General features: G+C 36.4%; 1 pseudogene; it reads left to right on the forward strand.

The window, feature by feature from the left end:
• Positions 1 to 230: 230 nt before the first annotated feature.
• The window catches only part of LOC149212841 (pentatricopeptide repeat-containing protein At5g15010, mitochondrial-like), a 70,031-nt pseudogene continuing 56,964 nt past the window's right edge, over positions 231 to 13,297 (forward strand).

Genomic DNA, 13,297 nt, shown 5'->3' on the forward strand with positions numbered 1-13,297 from the left:
TCTTACATGGGCATTCCTTTGTATTATATTTTTGTTAATATTATGAACCAGAACAACTGTCCAGCTTTGGCCTGGTCGATCGATACTATTCGCATCAAGAATATATCTCTCTTATACGCAAGTAGATCTATACTCGCACTTGCTGTTCTACTCGTTCAAGGTTTTCGGTCTGTGTAATAGTAATGGGTAGCAAGGGGATCGGGATAATCCAAGATCCTCGCCTCACGTAAATGGCGAGGAAGTGCCACGCCATAGCCAATGTCCCAAAGGCTTGTTCGCTCAAGAGATGGCGCTATTTAAGGCTGTATTGGGGGCATGCAAATTTAGAGAAGGGAAATATTATTCCCAATGGTCAGATTCCGGTCTATGTGGGAAGCAAGCGCAGGCGGTTCATCATGCCCACTTCGTATCTCGACCACCCTCTGTTCGGTTTGCTCCTCCGCAAGGCCGGGGAGGAGTTGGATTCGCTCACCCGTTGGGCCTTACCATCCCTAGCGAAGAAGACGCATTTGAGTATCTCATCTCGCTTATGGCAGGGAAGGATGCAGAGGCCATCTTTAATTAAGATATGTATTTGAGTTAAGGATATGGTGTATTACCCAAAGTGTATATAATATAAATGAATTGCGCGACTCTGAAAATTAAAATAATTTATATATGCTAAAAATATGCGTTAATTGTATCAATTTTTTTTTGCAAAATAATATTCAAATGTTTTATTTATAAAGATAGAAAAATTAAGTTAACCAGAAATATTTCGGCATAAATCACATGATATCTTATTTGTCAACGCATTTTGAACCAATGAGTGTGGTTCATCTGCGTAAATCACACTCCTTGGTTCGAAACGCTTAGACAAATGAAATATCATGTGATTTACGCTGAAAAATCACCTGTTAACTTGATATGGATCACAGAACCCTGAATTCAACAATAGAAAAATTAAGTTGAAGTATTTGGGATAATAATTGAAATATTCTTTTATTTTAACAATTTTTTGAATATCACACGATAAGAACCAATTTTTTTACATATTTCTTAGATTGAGGTTTATTGAGATCGACATTTGCACATATTTCTTATATTGAGGTTTATTGACATCAAGATGTAATTTTTTTTTTGAATAAAATAAGAATTTTTTAATTTCAAGTACTCTATGTATGTAGGTATTTAAATTATTATAAAAATATTTTTATTTATTGTTGATATTTAAATATTTTCCATATCTTTATATATAAGAATGTTGAAAGAGTATCACACAACTAACATGGATAGACAAAATCCTAAATTCATGTTAACTTTGGATTTATAAGTACCTGAATGGATCAAATCCCTCTACCTACAAATTTTCCCTTAATTTTTAAGTTCGAAATTAAGATGAACCTTGAAATTATATATATATTAAATGTGAAAAGAAATTAACCTTTAAAAAAATTACATATCATGAACATTATTACGATACTTTTTAATAATAATAATCCCTTGGTTTAATATTATTCTATTGGGTTTATAATCCCCGGGATTTATAATAATAATATTACTAATAATAATATTCCCTTGGATTTATAATATCAATCACGATCAACTATTGTCAATCATAATCAACTATGGTCGAATGTCGCATTGTGACATGGATTGTCTCAATATGAAAATCAACCATGCTCAACCATGTTTATTTTAGTGTTTATAATATTTATTTTAGGGTTTATATACTTTTGTTTTATAATTGATCTGGATCTTTGGGGGAGGCCCCCAAGATCTGAAAAATTGAAATGCTAGAAGAAAATAGGAGAACGCACATCAAACAAAACCACCAAGAGACCTTTTATTAAAATAGAGAATTATTGTCAAAGCTACATTGTGGTGGACAATATGTCCTTTTAGAAAATGTGACTTGTTACTTATAGTGTTTTTTTACTTATCATACCACATGTAAATTCCATGGGTGATTGAATATAATGGGTGGATCTGACTTACAATACCATAGGTGAATGAATACCATGGTTGGATGCCACTTACAATACAATAGGTAAATTCCATAGGTGGATAAATACCTTGGGTGGATGAATACTATGGGTGGAAGCCACTTACAATACCATGGGTATATTCCATGAGTGGATAAATGCCATGCGTCAATGAATACCATGGTTGGATGCAAATTTCCATTGAGATCATTCCTACCTCCTTGAGAAGCAATGGTCCTCATTGTGTGAAGTTCCCTCTTAAGAAGCCTTTGTTGAATATGAAGAGCCACTGAAGATAAGAGTTTTGTGTGGTTAACCCATAACCATGATGAACGAAGGTCTGAGGATAGATATACCCTATAATAATAGTGACCAACTGTGATACCGACAATGTGTGTCCTAGAAAATGGAATTTGATGAAGTGTAGGCTTGTGGATGAACCATAACCATGACCAACGAAGATCTGAGGATAGAGATACTCTGTCATTCTTGTGACCAATTGTGCTACTAATAGTGTGCGACCTAGCGAATGGACTCTGATGATAAGGATTTTGTGTGGTTGACAAATAACCGTGATGCTGACTGTTGATGAAGTAACAAGCGCCTACATAGCTTTGTGTGGGAGGGAACATTTCCAAAGAACCCAAGCCAGATTATGCTATGCTGAAACTGATTAATGTGAAGCAGGTACTTACTAACTCTAGCAGAAAATGATGAAATTAGTGACTAGGTGACTAAAAGTGTTGGTCATCGCAATTATTTCAAGTGAATTACTACTAAATTTGAGCAATTTTAAGTGACCGAACTAAAAATGGCTAATTTAAATGACTAATTTAGTTTATGGATAAAATATACGACTAGATAATAAGTTACCAAACTAAAAGCAACTAACTGAAATGACTAATTTAGTCAAGAACTAAAATATATGACTAGATAATAAGTGAAAATATTAATAATGATTAACGTAAATTACTACTCTAGTCCAAGAATAAAAATATGACCAAATAATAAGTACAAGTATATGAATTAGTCATTTATGTTAATAATTTTTAATTGTGTCACTCCAGAAATGGAAAATTGCAATTTTGATACTAAAGTGTTTCATTTCACTACAGGGGTTTTGGAATCCATCTCCAGTGTTAAAATTTAGAGACAAAAGCGTCTCTGAATCCATCTACAGTGTTAAAATTATGAATACCCTTTTTCCTCTAAATTTTAACACTCTAGATGGATTCATATATTCTCAACATCAGTTTGACCTTCCTTTGCCTTCGGGGCCAGGCTCTTAGCCTTCACCTGTTCATCTAAGGATGGAAAGGCTAATGACACTTGAGATGAAGGAAAAGAAAAAGAAAAAAAATCAAAGAAAGTTGTAACTTCTGAAACTTCTTAAAACCATAAGAAATTCATAACACATTGCATGTCTTTCTCCGATCTCTAGGATGAAAGGGAACCAAACTCAGAGCTAGAGAACCCTAAGAAGATTTTTACTGCCCCTCACAAATGGCCTCGAGCCCTGGGATGGATGAAACTAGAGGACCCAAACAATGCGCAATTGGAGCAGGGGTTAGGACCTTTGAATCGCTATATGACTACGCTATCAAATTATTAACTTTTCTTTCTAAAGACATGTTAGGCTTGAAAATTGAGGCATGGTTACCTTTTGATCTAACTTCTAAATGTGAATGGATAAAATCCTTGTACTAGACCAATTTTTTTGGAAACCCCCTCCTCCTCCATTGCGTCATCCACCAACTCCTCCTCCTTCATGTGGGTCCGATAGTAATAAACCAACATCTCATCTAAAAAAACATATTTCATGGGTAGTTGTGTGTCTACAAAGGGTTTATCATGACGATAATCAATGTACTTAAAAAATATACATCATGTGAATAAAAATATCATGGTTATCATTTAATATTATTTTTCATTTTGACAAGGATAACAGAGTCTGGCATTGTCTAGATCCCATTCACTCTTCGTCAAAACTATGCCTCACTCTAGTCAGAAACTCCACACCCCATTCTCTACCTACAATTTTTCCATGGGACTATAGGGTTTCTCCATAATTATTGAATTCATCTACCATGGTAGAGATATTTTGACGTCCTCTTTAACATTTTAACTCTATTAAATAAATAAATAAAAATTATAAATATAACTATAATTAATCATTAAACTGATCTAGATCTATCTTAGCTCTAGATCTACCAAGCACCAAGATGGAACAATCAAATATCTTTCTTAAGGTGAAAAATATTTTAGAGTGAAAAGATATTTGATCCCTCTCAGTCTGAAGTTAAAATGGATCTAGAGTGGACATATACAATGAAAAAAAAAACAAAATGAGAAAAAAATAGCTTGTAAATTCGACTACCTTTCTTTTTGAAAAATATTAAAACATTTATAACCTTTGATAACTTAAAAAATATTCAAAATATTTATTATATTCGAATAATATGTTTTTTACATTTATGAAAAAAGGTTGATTCATTGTGAAATCAATGTGGAGCCAAAAAATAAAAAATTACATGAAGTTATTATTGTTATAGGGGTTATGTTGTCTCTCTATTAGCAAATATAATGAAGAAACATCAATACCACAGTGCAACAAAATTATGAACATAAACCACACATTTTCTCTTTGTAGCATTCAAAAAAATTATTTAATGTCTTCATAGTAGCTCAACTTAGACACAGTCAGAATCCTAAAACCAGGATTGATGAAAATAAAAAGTTTGTTTCTGTTTGGATTCTTTGATCCCACAAGTGTCTTCTTGCAACTCCAAGCCACCCTTGGATACCTTATACACTTATTTTCCATGTCTACACAAATGAAAGTGAGGTGAAGGAAAAAAGAATGCAATTTCTTGATGTCTTGAAAGTTTAAAACAAGGGTTGTAAACAAAATTTCCTTCGCTCAACATAACCTTTAATCTATTGGAACATGATGAGGGATTCCCCTATGACTTTTATTTGACAAACTACTTTTTCAAGAGAAAGTAGTAGAACCAATGTAGGGGCAGTGAGCACACTATGGTTGTTTGAAGAATGACCAATACTGGATTTGAAGCTAAGGAAGTGATTTTGTGTGAGGTAGATTAGGCTCCACGCTCTTATTCAAAGTGGATATTCTTTGTAGGGTCCATCAAAAAATACCCATGGAATTTGAGTGTTTATGTTCATATCAGAGGTCTGAACATGATGAGGGGCGGAGGAGAATTGGGGAAAAGTGCTTAAGATATTCAGACTTTCGAAAGTGCACTTGAAGGGTAGAGTGTCCTTGTTCTCAATTTTTATTTTCATTTCCATTTCTTTCTAGCCAAACAACCTAGGCCAAGGTGATAGGCAAGCCTTTGTAAACATTGAAAATTTGGTTGAATGCCTTGGCATTATCCGTTCATGGGTTATTCATTTGGGGTTATCATATCATAACCCTATCATCTTACATTGACGACCTTACGGTGAATGTCAAGGTCTTCCCTTTAAATTTAATCACCATTGGTTAAAAACCCATGGATTTATTATAATGTTTCACACAATTTGGGTGTGAGGTTTTCATCCTTCAATTGCCTCTCCCCTCAAACTTATTGGGCATAATATCCAAACAGTTAAGGAGACTGTCTGTAACTACGTTTAGATTCAGAAAAAGAGTCAGATAAAAGAAATTGCAGAGATCATTTGAAACTCAGCATTATGGCATATCCATCCCATAAATATTATTTCTTAGTAGCTCAACACTTATAAGATACTTCTCTGGAAGGGCATAAATGGGAAATGCCTAAGGAGGAGGAATGGTTGTTGGGTGTGGAGCCTGATTATCTTCTGTATTCAAAGGTATCGCCGCATTACACCCCAGTTCATAATGGGGAAGTAACTCCACCTGCAAAATATTCACTGTAGGGGGGGTCCAGGGGGCCTTTTGGAGCCCCCCCTCTGGTGGGGGGATCAGGGGCAGTGCCCCCGAAGCTAAGAATAGATGTAAAATTGCCTTGTAAAATGTTGTAATTTCATAGTCAATTTGGGCCATTCATTAGGCGGATATCCAACGGTAGAAGTTATGTTTAATTTAGGGCTTTTTTCCCTAGAAGGAAACACCTCGCTATATATGAGGGAATTGTATTGCGTCTATGTATATCTATATTCTGAGTGAGGAAGAAAGAGGAGATTGAGAGCGAAGAGGGAATTACAATGGATCTACAATAGGTTGTATCTCTTTAGTTTGCTGGATAATATAAAAGGAAGGACTAGCTATTTCTCTGTGGCCGTAGCCCAAACTGGGTGAATGACGTATATCTATGTCTCTCTTGTTTTATGAATTTTCTTTATTTATATTTCTGCAATATGTTATGTGTTCCATTGCTTTGTAATATATAATTTTCTAAAAATTGGTATTAGAGCCGAAGGTCTATTTGGCTGATAAACTCGTAGGAGAGAAGGGTTCCTGGTTCGAGTGAGAGTAATGGTGGAAGATGGTAGGTTTAGGGTCAAAAAATTCAATAGCCAAAACTACCAGCTGTGGAAGATGCAGATGGAATTTTATATGTATCAGAGAGATCTGTACCAACCATTGAGCGAAAAGGCAAAGAAGTCAACGAGCATGACAGACACAGAATGGGATATTCTCGACAGAAAGGCACTTGGAACAATACGGCTGTGCCTAGCAACATCGGTAGCATTTAATATTTCAAAGGAAATTACAACAGAGAGTTTAATGTCAACATTGGCCAAACTATATGAAAAACCGTCGGCCTCAAATAAGGTATTTCTTATGAAGCGTTTATTTAATATGAAGATGTCAAAAGGTGGATCTGTTACTGATCATTTAAACAAATTTAATACAGTTAGCAGACAGTTAAGTTCTGTAGGGGTAACTCTTGATGATGAAGTTAGGGCTCTATTATTTCTGTGCTCATTGCCAGAAAGTTGGAATGGTTTAGTTATGGCCATTAGTAACTATGTCTCTGGATCTAGTACTTTAAAGTTTGATGATGTCATCGATGCAATCCTTAGCGAGGAAATGCGACGGAAAAGTTTCGGTGAGACATCAGGTAATGATTTTACTGTAGAGACTAGGGAAGAAAAATGGAAAGAGGAAAGATCCTTGGATATCGCAGTAACCAGACTTGGGACTTAGTCAGGTTTCCTGCAGGTAAAACAACATTGCAGAATAAATGGGTTTACAAGTTGAAGGAAGAAGATGGAGGTAGAAAAAGGTATAAAGCTAGACTTGTGGTGAAATGGTTTGCACAGAAAAAGGGTATAGACTTTGATGAGATATTTTCTCCTGTTGTTAAAATCACTTCAATCAGAACACTTTAAGTCTAGTAGTAGCTGAAGATTTGCATCTTGAGCAGTTAGATGTAAAGACAACCTTTCTCCATGGGGATTTGGAGGAAGAGATAATATGCAGCACCCACAAGGATATGAGGTAAAAGGGAAGGAGAAACTATTGTGTAGGTTGAAGAAGAGCTTGTATGGCTTAAAACAGGATCTAAGGCAGTGGTAACCAAAATTTGACAGGTTTATGTCTAAAAAAGGTTATACTAGATGTCACTTTGATCATTGTGTTTATCTCAAAAGGAAAAATGATGGTAGCTATATTATATTGTTATTGTATGTAGATGACATGATTGTTGCAGGTTCTAGCATATAGGAAATAAATGTGCTCAAAAGAAAATTAGCAAACTCATTTGCAATGAAGGATTTGTGTGCTGCAAAACAAATCCTTGGTATGAGAATAACTAGAGATAGGAAGAATCACAAACTAACATTGTCTCAAAGTGAGTACATAGAAAAGGTGTTGAAAAGGTTTAATATGAAGAATGCAAAACCAATTAGTATACCTTTGGCTAGCCATTTCAAATTAAGTAAGGAGGAATACCCCAAGAATCAGGAAGAAATGGCTCATATCTCTAAAGTTCCATATGCATCAGCAGTTGGAAGCTTAATGTATGCAATGGTCTGCACAACGACTGATATTGCACATGAAGTGGGAGTTGTAAGTAGGTACATGAACAATTCAGGAAAAGAACAATGGATGGCGGTGAAGTGGATTCTCAGGTATTTGAGAGGTACCACAAATCAAGCATTATGCTTTGGTGGTTCAAACATTGATCTACATGGATATGTTGATGCAGATATGGTGGGTGATAGAGATAACAGGAGGAGCACAACAGGGTATGTGTTTACCGTAGGTGGAACAACTATCAACTGGGTCTCAAAACTACAAAGTGTTATTGCACTCTCAACAACAAAAGAAGAGTATGTTGCTGCTACAAAGGCTAGTAAAGAAATGATTTGGTTACAAAGGTTTCTGAATGAATTGGGTAAGAAGTAGGAGTTGGGCAAGTTATATAGTGACAACCAGAGTGCCATGTTGGGTGTGGAGCTTGATTATATTCTGTATTCAAAGGTATCAGCCAAAGGTATACCCCAGGAAGACTGTACACCCCTCCATGCAAGGGGGTGTGGGGGGGACTTGTCCCCCACGTGGGGGTTCTGGGGAGCCGATTCCCCCCAACTATTTATCTAACAAACAGAGGGCCTTCAAGTTCCTTAGATGGTGGTATTCCAGAGGAGGCATGGGCAGGTAAAAAGGTAAACTACTTATGTTTAAAGACTTTTGGTTGTGAAGTCTTTGTCCACATTAATAAAGAAAATAGAATGAAGCTTGAGGCAAAATCAAAGAAATGTACCTTTATTGGATATGGTGTTAATGATTTCGGTTATCTCTTATATGATTATGAAAATCACAAAATCATTAGGAGCAGAGATTTAATATTCAATGAAAAGGTCTTGTATAAGACTTAGTTACAGGAAAAGAAACAAGAAAAAGAAAACAGAGAATACACTGTGCTTGATGATATCACAGGAAAAGTGATGGTGCCTGAAAATCATAATGATCAACAGCCAGAACAATAACCACAACAGCAACAAGCACTTCAAACACCTAAAAGTGGTGTTAGAAGATCTACCAAGATAAGTAGACCCACAAGTGTCTTCTTGCAACTCCAAGCCACCCTTGGATACCTTATACACTTATTTTCCCTGTCTACACAAATGAAAGTGAGGTGAAGGAAAAAAGAATGCAATTTCTTGATGTCTTGAAAGTTTAAAACAAGGGTTGTAAACAAAATTTCCTTCGCTCAACATAACCTTTAATCTATTGGAACATGATGAGGGATTCCCCTATGACTTTTATTTGACAAACTACTTTTTCAAGAGAAAGTAGTAGAACCAATGTAGGGGCAGTGAGCACACTATGGTTGTTTGAAGAATGACCAATACTGGATTTGAAGCTAAGGAAGTGATTTTGTGTGAGGTAGATTAAGCTCCACGCTCTTATTCAAAGTGGATATTCTTTGTAGGGTCCATCAAAAAATACCCATGGAATTTGAGTGTTTATGTTCATATCAGAGGTCTGAACATGATGAGGGGCGGAGGAGAATTGGGGAAAAGTGCTTAAGATATTCAGACTTTCGAAAGTGCACTTGAAGGGTAGAGTGTCCTTGTTCTCAATTTTTATTTTCATTTCCATTTCTTTCTAGCCAAACAACCTAGGCCAAGGTGATAGGCAAGCCTTTGTAAACATTGAAAATTTGGTTGAATGCCTTGGCATTATCCGTTCATGGGTTATTCATTTGGGGTTATCATATCATAACCCTATCATCTTACATTGACGACCTTACGGTGAATGTCAAGGTCTTCCCTTTAAATTTAATCACCATTGGTTAAAAACCCATGGATTTATTATAATGTTTCACACAATTTGGGTGTGAGGTTTTCATCCTTCAATTGCCTCTCCCCTCAAACTTATTGGGCATAATATCCAAACAGTTAAGGAGACTGTTTGTAACTACGTTTAGATTCAGAAAAAGAGTCAGATAAAAGAAATTGCAGAGATCATTTGAAACTCAGCATTATGGCATATCCATCCCATAAATATTATTTCTTAGTAGCTCAACACTTATAAGATACTTCTCTGGAAGGGCATAAATGGGAAATGCTTAAGGAGGAGGAATGGTTGTTGGGTGTGGAGCCTGATTATCTTCTGTATTCAAAGGTATCGCCGCATTACACCCCAGTTCATAATGGGGAAGTAACTCCACCTGCAAAATATTCACTGTAGGGGGGGTCCAGGGGGCCTTTTGGAGCCCCCCCTCTGGTGGGGGGATCAGGGGCAGTGCCCCCGAAGCTAAGAATAGATGTAAAATTGCCTTGTAAAATGTTGTAATTTCATAGTCAATTTGGGCCATTCATTAGGCGGAGATCCAACGGTAGAAGTTATGTTTAATTTAGGGCTTTTTTCCCTAGAAGGAAACACCTCGCTATATATGAGGGAATTGTATTGCGTCTATGTATATCTATATTCTGAGTGAGGAAGAAAGAGGAGATTGAGAGCGAATAGGGAATTACAATGGATCTACAATAGGTTGTATCTCTTTAGTTTGCTGGATAATATAAAAGGAAGGACTAGCTATTTCTCTGTGGCCGTAGCCCAAACTGGGTGAATGACGTATATCTATGTGTCTCTTGTTTTATGAATTTTCTTTATTTATATTTCTGCAATATGTTATGTGTTCCATTGCTTTGTAATATATAATTTTCTAAAAATTGGTATTAGAGCCGAAGGTCTATTTGGCTGATAAACTCGTAGGAGAGAAGGGTTCCTGGTTCGAGTGAGAGTAATGGTGGAAGATGGTAGGTTTAGGGTCAAAAAATTCAATAGCCAAAACTACCAGCTGTGGAAGATGCAGATGGAATTTTATATGTATCAGAGAGATCTATACCAACCATTGAGCGAAAAGGCAAAGAAGTCAACGAGCATGACAGACACAGAATGGGATATTCTCGACAGAAAGGCACTTGGAACAATACGGCTGTGCCTAGCAACGTCGGTAGCATTTAATATTTCAAAGGAAATTACAACAGAGAGTTTAATGTCAACATTGGCCAAACTATATGAAAAACCGTCGGCCTCAAATAAGGTATTTCTTATGAAGCGTTTATTTGATATGAAGATGTCAAAAGGTGGATCTGTTACTGATCATTTAAACAAATTTAATACAGTTAGCAGACAGTTAAGTTCTGTAGGGGTAACTCTTGATGATGAAGTTAGGGCTCTATTATTTCTGTGCTCATTGCCAGAAAGTTGGAATGGTTTAGTTATGGCCATTAGTAACTATGTCTCTGGATCTAGTACTTTAAAGTTTGATGATGTCATCGATGCAATCCTTAGCGAGGAAATGCGACGGAAAAGTTTCGGTGAGACATCAAGTAATGATTTTACTGTAGAGACTAGGGGAAGAAAAATGGAAAGAGGAAAGATCCTTGGATATCGCAGTAACCAGACTTGGGACTTAGTCAGGTTTCCTGCAGGTAAAACAACATTGCAGAATAAATGGGTTTACAAGTTGAAGGAAGAAGATGGAGGTAGAAAAAGGTATAAAGCTAGACTTGTGGTGAAATGGTTTGCACAGAAAAAGGGTATAGACTTTGATGAGATATTTTCTCCTGTTGTTAAAATCACTTCAATCAGAACACTTTAAGTCTAGTAGTAGCTGAAGATTTGCATCTTGAGCAGTTAGATGTAAAGACAACCTTTCTCCATGGGGATTTGGAGGAAGAGATATATATGCAGCACCCACAAGGATATGAGGTAAAAGGAAAGGAGAAACTATTGTGTAGGTTGAAGAAGAGCTTGTATGGCTTAAAACAGGATCTAAGGCAGTGGTAACCAAAATTTGACAGGTTTATGTCTAAAAAAGGTTATACTAGATGTCACTTTGATCATTGTGTTTATCTCAAAAGGAAAAATGATGGTAGCTATATTATATTGTTATTGTATGTAGATGACATGATTGTTGCAGGTTCTAGCATATAGGAAATAAATGTGCTCAAAAGAAAATTAGCAAACTCATTTGCAATGAAGGATTTGTGTGCTGCAAAACAAATCCTTGGTATGAGAATAACTAGAGATAGGAAGAATCACAAACTAACATTGTCTCAAAGTGAGTACATAGAAAAGGTGTTGAAAAGGTTTAATATGAAGAATGCAAAACCAATTAGTATACCTTTGGCTAGCCATTTCAAATTAAGTAAGGAGGAATACCCCAAGAATCAGGAAGAAATGGCTCATATCTCTAAAGTTCCATATGCATCAGCAGTTGGAAGCTTAATGTATGCAATGGTCTGCACAAGGACTGATATTGCACATGAAGTGGGAGTTGTAAGTAGGTACATGAACAATTCAGGAAAAGAACAATGGATGGCGGTGAAGTGGATTCTCAGGTATTTGAGAGGTACCACAAATCAAGCATTATGCTTTGGTGGTTCAAACATTGATCTACATGGATATGTTGATGCAGATATGGTGGGTGATAGAGATAACAGGAGGAGCACAACAGGGTGTGTGTTTACCGTAGGTGGAACAACTATCAACTGGGTCTCAAAACTACAAAGTGTTATTGCACTCTCAACAACAAAAGAAGAGTATGTTGCTGCTACAAAGGCTAGTAAAGAAATGATTTGGTTACAAAGGTTTCTGAATGAATTGGGTAATAAGTAGGAGTTGGGCAAGTTATATAGTGACAACCAGAGTGCCATGTTGGGTGTGGAGCTTGATTATATTCTGTATTCAAAGGTATCAGCCAAAGGTATACCCCAGGAAGACTGTACACCCCTCCATGCAAGGGGGTGTGGGGGGGACTTGTCCCCCACGCGGGGGTTCTGGGGAGCCGATTCCCCCCAACTATTTATCTAACAAACAGAGGGCCTTCAAGTTCCTTAGATGGTGGTATTCCAGAGGAGGCATGGGCAGGTAAAAAGGTAAACTGCTTATGTTTAAAGACTTTTGGTTGTGAAGTCTTTGTCCACATTAATAAAGAAAATAGAACGAAGCTTGAGGCAAAATCAAAGAAATGTACCTTTATTGGATATGGTGTTAATGATTTCGGTTATCTCTTATATGATTATGAAAATCACAAAATCATTAGGAGCAGAGATTTAATATTCAATGAAAAGGTCTTGTATAAGACTCAGTTACAGGAAAAGAAACAAGAAAAAGAAAACAGAGAATACACTGTGCTTGATGATATCACAGGAAAAGTGATGGTGCCTGAAAATCATAATGATCAACAGCCAGAACAACAACCACAACAGCAACAAGCACTTAAAACACCTAAAAGTGGTGTTAGAAGATCTACCAAGATAAGAAGACCCACAAGTGTCTTCTTGCAACTCCAAGCCACCCTTGGATACCTTATACACTTATTTTCCCTGTCTACACAAATGAAAGTGAGGTGAAGGAAAAAAGAATGCAATTTCTTGAT

Source organism: Pinus tabuliformis, chromosome 1_1, assembly GCF_031772625.1.
Source record: "Pinus tabuliformis cultivar Carrire ecotype Pingquan chromosome 1_1, CPIR1, whole genome shotgun sequence".
Lineage (NCBI taxonomy): Eukaryota > Viridiplantae > Streptophyta > Pinopsida > Pinales > Pinaceae > Pinus > Pinus tabuliformis.